The sequence below is a fragment of the Chrysemys picta genome, unplaced genomic scaffold (assembly GCF_011386835.1).
Source record: "Chrysemys picta bellii isolate R12L10 unplaced genomic scaffold, ASM1138683v2 scaf355, whole genome shotgun sequence".
Taxonomy (NCBI): domain Eukaryota; kingdom Metazoa; phylum Chordata; order Testudines; family Emydidae; genus Chrysemys; species Chrysemys picta.
The window spans coordinates 1-7,500 of record NW_027053062.1 but is presented as its reverse complement, the minus strand read 5'-3'; the positions used below and the strand labels follow the sequence as shown (position 1 = coordinate 7,500).

The 7,500-nt window shown below is 69.2% G+C and overlaps 1 non-coding gene across 1 annotated transcript; it reads right to left on the bottom strand.

Annotated features, from left to right (window-relative positions):
- Positions 1-3,430: 3,430 nt before the first annotated feature.
- On the bottom strand, positions 3,431-3,549 carry LOC135978633 (5S ribosomal RNA). The gene has a single exon (XR_010596012.1). It is a non-coding gene; the product is annotated as a 5S ribosomal RNA (ribosomal RNA).
- Positions 3,550-7,500: the final 3,951 nt, after the last annotated feature.

Genomic DNA, 7,500 nt, shown 5'->3' with positions numbered 1-7,500 from the left:
CCCTCGGAGAGCCGGGTCGGCGGCGGTGGCGGGTGTCAGGCTTTACGTCCAGCCTCCGGAGGGTGAGCGTCCTCGGACGGGATGCAGCTGCCGCAGAGAGGCAGCCTCTGAGGCAAGGAGCGGAGCACCGAGGCTGGGGAGAGGGGAGCAGGAGCCGGGGGCTGGGGTGGGTGGGTGGGGGGGGCGTTCAGGACAACCGATCAAGCCCCGGGAAGCGGCTGTCAAATGTTCAAAGTCCCCCCGGGACAACAGGTCAAGCCCTGGGAGGCGGCTGTCAAATGTTCAAAGTCCCCACCGGGACAACAGGTCAACCCCCGGGAAGCGGCTGTCAAATTTTCAAAGTCCCCGTTCGGCCACCAGGTCAACCCGCTGAATCTACTGGGTTGACCTGGCGGCCGGTTTGCTTTCCGGCCACCAGGTCAACCCATTGGATTCGACGGGTTGACCTGGTGGCCGGTTTGCTTTCCGGACCGGATGTCACCCCACTCCCAGGGCAGCGCGGCAGTGGTGCTGAGGACCGCAGAGGGGGGGCTTAATAGTCGAGAGGGAGCAGGTCCGGGGGAGGCTTAATAGTCGTCCCCCGGCCAGTCCGGGGGAGGCTTAATAGTCGTCCCCCGGGTACTCCGGGGGCCAGGCTTAATAGTCGTCCCCCGAGGACTCCGGGGGCAGGCTTAACAGTCATCCGCCCCGGGCGCTCCAGGGGGAAAGCTTAATAGTCCTCCCCCGAGAGTGTGTGTGTGTGTGTGTGTGGGAGGGAGGCTTAGCAGTCTTGCCCCGGGCGGTCCGGTGGGGGAGGCTTAGCAGTCGTCATCCGAGGACTCCGGGGGCAGGCTTAATAGTGGTTCCAGGGGAGGCTTAATAGTCGTCCCCCGGGCAGTCCGGGAGAGGCTTAATCGTCATCCCCCGACAGTGTGTGTGTGTGTGTGGGGGGGGAGGCTTAGCAGTCTTCCCCCAGGCTGGGTGGGGGCCTGGCGGGAGGCGTCGCAGTCTTCCCCCGGGCGGTCCGGTGGGGGAGGCTTAGCAGTCGTCATCAGGGCGGTCCGGGGGTGGGGGGAGGCCTCAGAGTCGTCCCTCGGAGAGCCGGGTCGGCGGCGGTGGCGGGTGTCAGGCTTTACGTCCAGCCTCCGGAGGGTGAGCGTCCTCGGACGGGATGCAGCTGCCGCAGAGAGGCAGCCTCTGAGGCAAGGAGCGGAGCACCGAGGCTGGGGAGAGGGGAGCAGGAGCCGGGGGCTGGGGTGGGTGGGTGGGGGGGGCGTTCAGGACAACCGATCAAGCCCCGGGAAGCGGCTGTCAAATGTTCAAAGTCCCCCCGGGACAACAGGTCAAGCCCTGGGAGGCGGCTGTCAAATGTTCAAAGTCCCCACCGGGACAACAGGTCAACCCCCGGGAAGCGGCTGTCAAATTTTCAAAGTCCCCGTTCGGCCACCAGGTCAACCCGCTGAATCTACTGGGTTGACCTGGCGGCCGGTTTGCTTTCCGGCCACCAGGTCAACCCATTGGATTCGACGGGTTGACCTGGTGGCCGGTTTGCTTTCCGGACCGGATGTCACCCCACTCCCAGGGCAGCGCGGCAGTGGTGCTGAGGACCGCAGAGGGGGGGCTTAATAGTCGAGAGGGAGCAGGTCCGGGGGAGGCTTAATAGTCGTCCCCCGAGGACTCCGGGGGCCAGGCTTAATAGTCGTCCCCCCCCCGGGCGCTCCAGGGGGGAAAGCTTAATAGTCCTCCCCCGAGGACTCCGGGGGCAGGCTTAACAGTCGTCCGCCCCGGGCGCTCCAGGGGGAAAGCTTAATAGTCCTCCCCCGACAGTGTGTGTGTGTGTGTGGGAGGGAGGCTTAGCAGTCTTGCCCCGGGCGGTCCGGTGGGGGAGGCTTAGCAGTCGTCCCCAGGGCGGTCCGGGGGTGGGGGGGGGGGGGAGGCCTCACAGTCGTCCCTCGGAGAGCCGGGTCAGCGGCAGTGGTGGGTTTACGTCCAGCCTCCGGAGGGTGCGCGTCCTCGGAGGCGATGCAGGCGCCGCAGAGAGGCAGCCTCCGAGGCAGGGAGCGGAGCACCGAGGCTGGGGAGAGGGGAGCAGGAGCCGGGGGCTGGGGCTGGGGGTGGGGGGCGTTCAGGACAACCGGTCAAGCCCCGGGAAGCAGCTGTCAAATGTTCCAAGTCCCCACTCGGCCACCAGGTCCACCCCAGTCTAGCAATGGGGTTGACCTGGCTGACGGCCGGTTAGTATCAAGGTAAACTCACCGTCGTCCACAGGAGGGCAGCTCTCAGGCCGGCCGGCTGCGGCTGACTCTGGGGCGGCGCCCGGTCCCGGCAGCGAGGGGCGGGGGGCGCGGAGCGAGACGGGGCTAACCGGGGGGGGGGCGCCTGCTGCGACTTTGGGGGCCGCGGGTCGTCAGTGGCGTGCAGGCCGGGCCTCTCCCGGGGGATTCGGGGGGGCGGTCCTGCGGGCCGGGCGCAGGGGGCTCGAGCGAGCCCGGGCCGGTCCGCCCCGGGGCCGGGGTCTCCGCCTGCGGCTCAGGGGGGCGCGGGTCGTCGGGGGAGGAAGCCCGGGGGAGCCGCACACCGGCCCGCCAGGCCAGGCCTGGCCTGGATGGCCGCGGGGGGATTCGGGGCGGTCCCGCGGGCCGGGGGCCGGGCGCAGGGGAGGCGGGGGGGCCGAGCGAGTCCGTCCCGGGCCCGGGGCCTCCCCCTGCGGCTTTGGGGTCCGTGGGTCCCCGCTGGAGGAAGCCACTGGGAGCTGGACACCCGCCGTCCGTCCCGCCAGGCCAGGCCTGGCCTGGGTGGCCGCGGGGGGATTCGGGGCGGTCCCGCGGGCCGGGGGCCGGGCGCAGGGGAGGCGGGGGGGCCGAGCGAGTCGGTCCCGGGCCCGGGGCCTCCCCCTGCGGCTTTGGGGTCCGTGGGTCCCCGCTGGAGGAAGCCGCTGGGCGCTGGACACCCGCCGTCCGTCCCGCCTGGCCAGGCCTGGCCTGGGTGGCCGCGGGGGGATTCGGGGCGGTCCCGCGGGCCGGCGGCCGGGCGCAGGGGGTCCGAGCGAGTCCGTCCCGGGCCCGGGGCCTCCCCCTGCGGCTTTGGGGTCCGTGGGTCCCCGCTGGAGGAAGCCGCTGGGCGCTGGACACCCGCCGTCCGTCCCGCCTGGCCAGGCCTGGCCTGGGTGGCCGCGGGGGGGGATTCGGGGCGGACCTGCGGGCCGGCGGCCGGGAGGGTCCGGGCCAGTCCGCCCCATGCCCGGGGTCTCCCCCAGCGGCTTCGGTGGCCCCGGGGGGGGTCCTCCGCGGAGGAAGCCGGGTGGGTGGGGAGCCGGACCCCAGGCGCCCAGACCCGTGACCTGCGGCCGCGACCTCCGACTCGGCAGGAGCGACGAGGGGCTTTCCGGCCCGTCCCCCCCTCTCCTTCCCCCCCAGAAAAGGAGAGAGAGCTGACTCGGACCGGGAAAAGCTGCCTACGGCACCTGGGATTCCCAGGCGGTCACCCATCCAAGTACTAGCCAGGCCCGGGACGGTTTACCTTCCGAGATCGGACGGGATCGGGGGCGTTCGGTCCGGTATGGCCGTAGGCACCCGGCCCCGCGCCTCCTCGCCCGCTTTCCCCTGCCGACGCCCGGGCCTGCCGCACGGTGAGCCCCGGTCGGACTGCCCCCCCCCCCTGCGGCAGGGCCCCCGTCTCTCGCGGGCCCGGTCCTTTTTTCCTTTTCGAGCTCCGGGGCCCGGGCTGGCCGCCAGAGCCCCTCCGCCCGCCCTCCCCGGCGTCGGGGAAAATACTGTCCCGGACTTCCAGTGCGCCCGATCCTGTCAGCCGGGGGGTGGGGAGGGGCAGTCCCTCGCTGCGGCCGGGGAGGGTGAGCCCAGGGCGGCTTGCCTGCCGTGCGAGGCCCCTCTCGGCCACCAGGTCAACCCCGAGTCGAAAGGGCTGAAAAATTTTCAGAGTCCCCTCCCGGGCACCAGGTCAACCCGTGGAATCGGACGGGTTCACCTGCTGGCCGGTTCGCTTCCCGGGCACCAGGTCAACCCGTGGAATCGAAAGGGTTCACCTGCTGGCCGGTTTGCTTTCCGGCCACCAGGTCAACCCCTAGGGGTTTTAACGGGGGCACGCCCGGTGGCCTCTTTCCCGTCCGGTCACCAGGTCAACCCGGATCTCCCTCCTTCCCTGGGCGTCCCCTCCTCGGAGGCGTCAGGTTCCATTTCCCCCCCCCCCAGACTTCCAGGGGCCCGATCCAGTCGGCCGGGAGGCAGTCCCTCGCTGCGGCCGGGGAGGGTGAGCCCAGGGCGGCCTGGTCCATGTCTCTAGTGGGCCCGATCCTTTTTTTTTTTTTCGAGCTCCGGGGCCAGGCCCGCCCGGGCAGCCCTCCTCGGAGGCGTGGGGCGATTTCCCCCCCCCCCCAGACTTCCAGGGGCCCGATCCTGTCGGCCGGGAGGCAGTCCCTCGCTGCGGCCGGGGAGGGTGAGCCCAGGGCGGCTTGCCTGCCGTGCGAGTCCCCTCTCGGCCACCAGGTCAACCCCGAGTCGAAAGGGCTGAAAAATTTTCAGAGTCCCCTCCCGGGCACCAGGTCAACCCGTGGAATCGAACGGGTTCACCTGCTGGCCGGTTCGCTTCCCGGGCACCAGGTCAACCCGTGGAATCGAAAGGGTTCACCTGCTGGCCGGTTCGCTTTCCGGCCACCAGGTCAATCCCTAGGTTTTAAGGGGGGGGACGCCCGGTGGCCTCTTTCCCGTCCGGTCACCAGGTCAACCCGGATCTCCCTCCTTCCCTGGGCGCCCCCTCCTCGGAGGCGTCAGGTTCCAGTCTTTTTTCCAGACTTCCAGGGGCCCGATCCAGTCGGCCGGGAGGCAGTCCCTCGCTGCGGCCGGGGAGGGTGAGCCCAGGGCGGCCTGGTCCATGTCTCTAGTGGGCCCGATCCTTTTTTTTTTTTTTCGAGCTCCGGGGCCAGGCCCGCCCGGGCAGCCCTCCTCGGAGGCGTGGGGCGATTTCCCCCCCCCACCCCCAGACTTCCAGGGGCCCGATCCTGTCGGCCGGGAGGCAGTCCCTCGCTGCGGCCGGGGAGGGTCAGCCCAGGGCGGCCTGCTTGGCGGCCGGGTCCATGTCTCTAGTGGGCCCGATCCTTTTTTTCCCTTTTCCGGCTCCGGGGCCCGGGGTGCTCGGGTAGCCCTCCGCGGTGGCGTCGGCCAATTTTTTTTAAAATCAGACTTCCGTGGGCCCGATCCTGACGGCCGGGAGGCAGTCCCTCGCCGCGTCCGGGGACGGCGAGACGCTCGGCCACCGGGTCAACCCGGAGGAAGCGGGCTGGGGGGAAAAAAAAAAAAAAAAAGTTTTCCAAGTCCGAAAAATTTTCAAAGTCCCCTCTCGGCCACCAGGTCAACCCCTTTGGAGCGAATGGGTTGACCTGACGGCCGGTCGTCTCGCGGATGTCCGGAAGGGGTCGCCCCACGCCGTCTCGGCCGACCGAGGGAACCACGAGGTGGCGCCCGGTTCCAGTTTCGTACCGCCGAAGGCGGGGCTTTGGCTTTTTCGACCTGCCTTTCGAGGATTGTGTGAGGAGATTTCTGAGGACAGGTTTTTCAGAGCCTGTGAGAACCGGAGCTCAGCCTAGGGGATCAATCCGAGTATTGTACCCGACCCTGCCCGGCGTGGGAGGGGGGGAGCGGGCCCGTTTGAGGGCGGAGGCCAGCACCCGGCCCTCCGCCGAGACGGCCCGCTTTTCCCGGCTCTTAGCTCACGGGCCCCGCAGCGGCCGGGAGCCGAGCTCCGAGTGTCGGCGCCCCCCGGAGGGAGGGGGGGCCCGCTCCTCTCGCGCCCGCCGATCGATGTGGCGCTGACGTTCGCGACGGGAAGGGCCCTTCGCGGGCCGGCACCCCAACCGCGGGGCCGTCCGGTGTTCAGGCGGATGGGGACCCTCTTCCTTTTCGCGTGCACGGATCCAGGGACCGATGGGGACTTCCCTCCTCGGGGCGGCCCGGGCACCTGCCCGGCCCTCCGTGCGTGGGGCCGTCTGGCCGAGATCTCCGCCGTGCGAGGTCGAGCGGTTCCGGCAGACCACCCAGGGGTCCGAAAAACCCAGGGAGCCGCGAGGCTCAGCAGGGCCAAACACGGTCGCGAGAGCGAGCAGGGGCGCGCTGCGGTCCCCCCCCGACAGGACCACACCACGCGGCGCGGGCCGCGGGAGGTGGGCTGGCCCTCGGCGTCGGTGGGACCCCCGTACCGCCCTCTCGCTGGAGCACCAGTAACCCCTGCTGCCCTCCCTGTCTGGGTCGCTGACTTCTTCTCTAGCGGGTTGCCTGGAAGGCGGTGGCGGCCTCTGCGCCGCGTCGCCACGTACCAAGAAAGGGACACCGGGAAAAGCGGGGCGAAGGGGGGGCTCGAGGGGGCCCGGCTCCGTCTGACTCCCGACATCCTTCTTCGATGCCACCCGGGGCACCACGGGGGGGGAAAGAAAAGCAGCGCGAGGGCCCCGCGCCCTCTCCGCTGCCGGACTCTCCCCTGGTGTCACCCGGAACACCGGGGAATGCGGGGAGAGAGGTTCGAGGGTAGGTGCCGGGAGGGGGGGGGTCTTAACGGCCCGCCCCCCCCGCCCTGTCTCGCTCTCTCTTCCGCCGGCTTTCGCCCTTGGGTGTAACCCGGGCCGCCTGGGAAAGCGGGGAGAAGGGGGGCTCTCTTCGGAGGCTCACCCCATCTCTTCCGCCGTCCTTCCTTGGCGGCTCCCGGGGCACTCTGCCGCGGGCTCGAAGCCGAAGGGAGCCGGAAGGTGGTCGGGGTCCTGACGGTCCTCCGTCTCTCTCCCGCCATCCGTCGCGTGTCCCGGGGCCGATCTTGGGGGGATCGCCATCCCCGTCGGTCCTCCGCCTCTCGCTGCGTCGCGGGTCCCGCTCCTTCCCTCCCGGGGGAAGGCCGGTGGGGCCCGCTGGGCGGGGGTGCCTCCAGTCCTCGTGGCGGGGCCCCCGCTCCTCCTTTCCGGAGCGCGGCTACCTGGTTGATCCTGCCAGTAGCATATGCTTGTCTCAAAGATTAAGCCATGCATGTCTAAGTACACACGGCCGGTACAGTGAAACTGCGAATGGCTCATTAAATCAGTTATGGTTCCTTTGGTCGCTCCAACCCTTACTTGGATAACTGTGGTAATTCTAGAGCTAATACATGCCGACGAGCGCTGACCTCCGGGGATGCGTGCATTTATCAGACCAAAACCAACCCGGGCTCGCCCGGCCGCTTTGGTGACTCTAGATAACCTCGGGCCGATCGCACGCCCCCGTGGCGGCGACGATGCATTCGAATGTCTGCCCTATCAACTTTCGATGGTACTTCCTGTGCCTACCATGGTGACCACGGGTAACGGGGAATCAGGGTTCGATTCCGGAGAGGGAGCCTGAGAAACGGCTACCACATCCAAGGAAGGCAGCAGGCGCGCAAATTACCCACTCCCGACCCGGGGAGGTAGTGACGAAAAATAACAATACAGGACTCTTTCGAGGCCCTGTAATTGGAATGAGTACACTTTAAATCCTTTAACGAGGATCC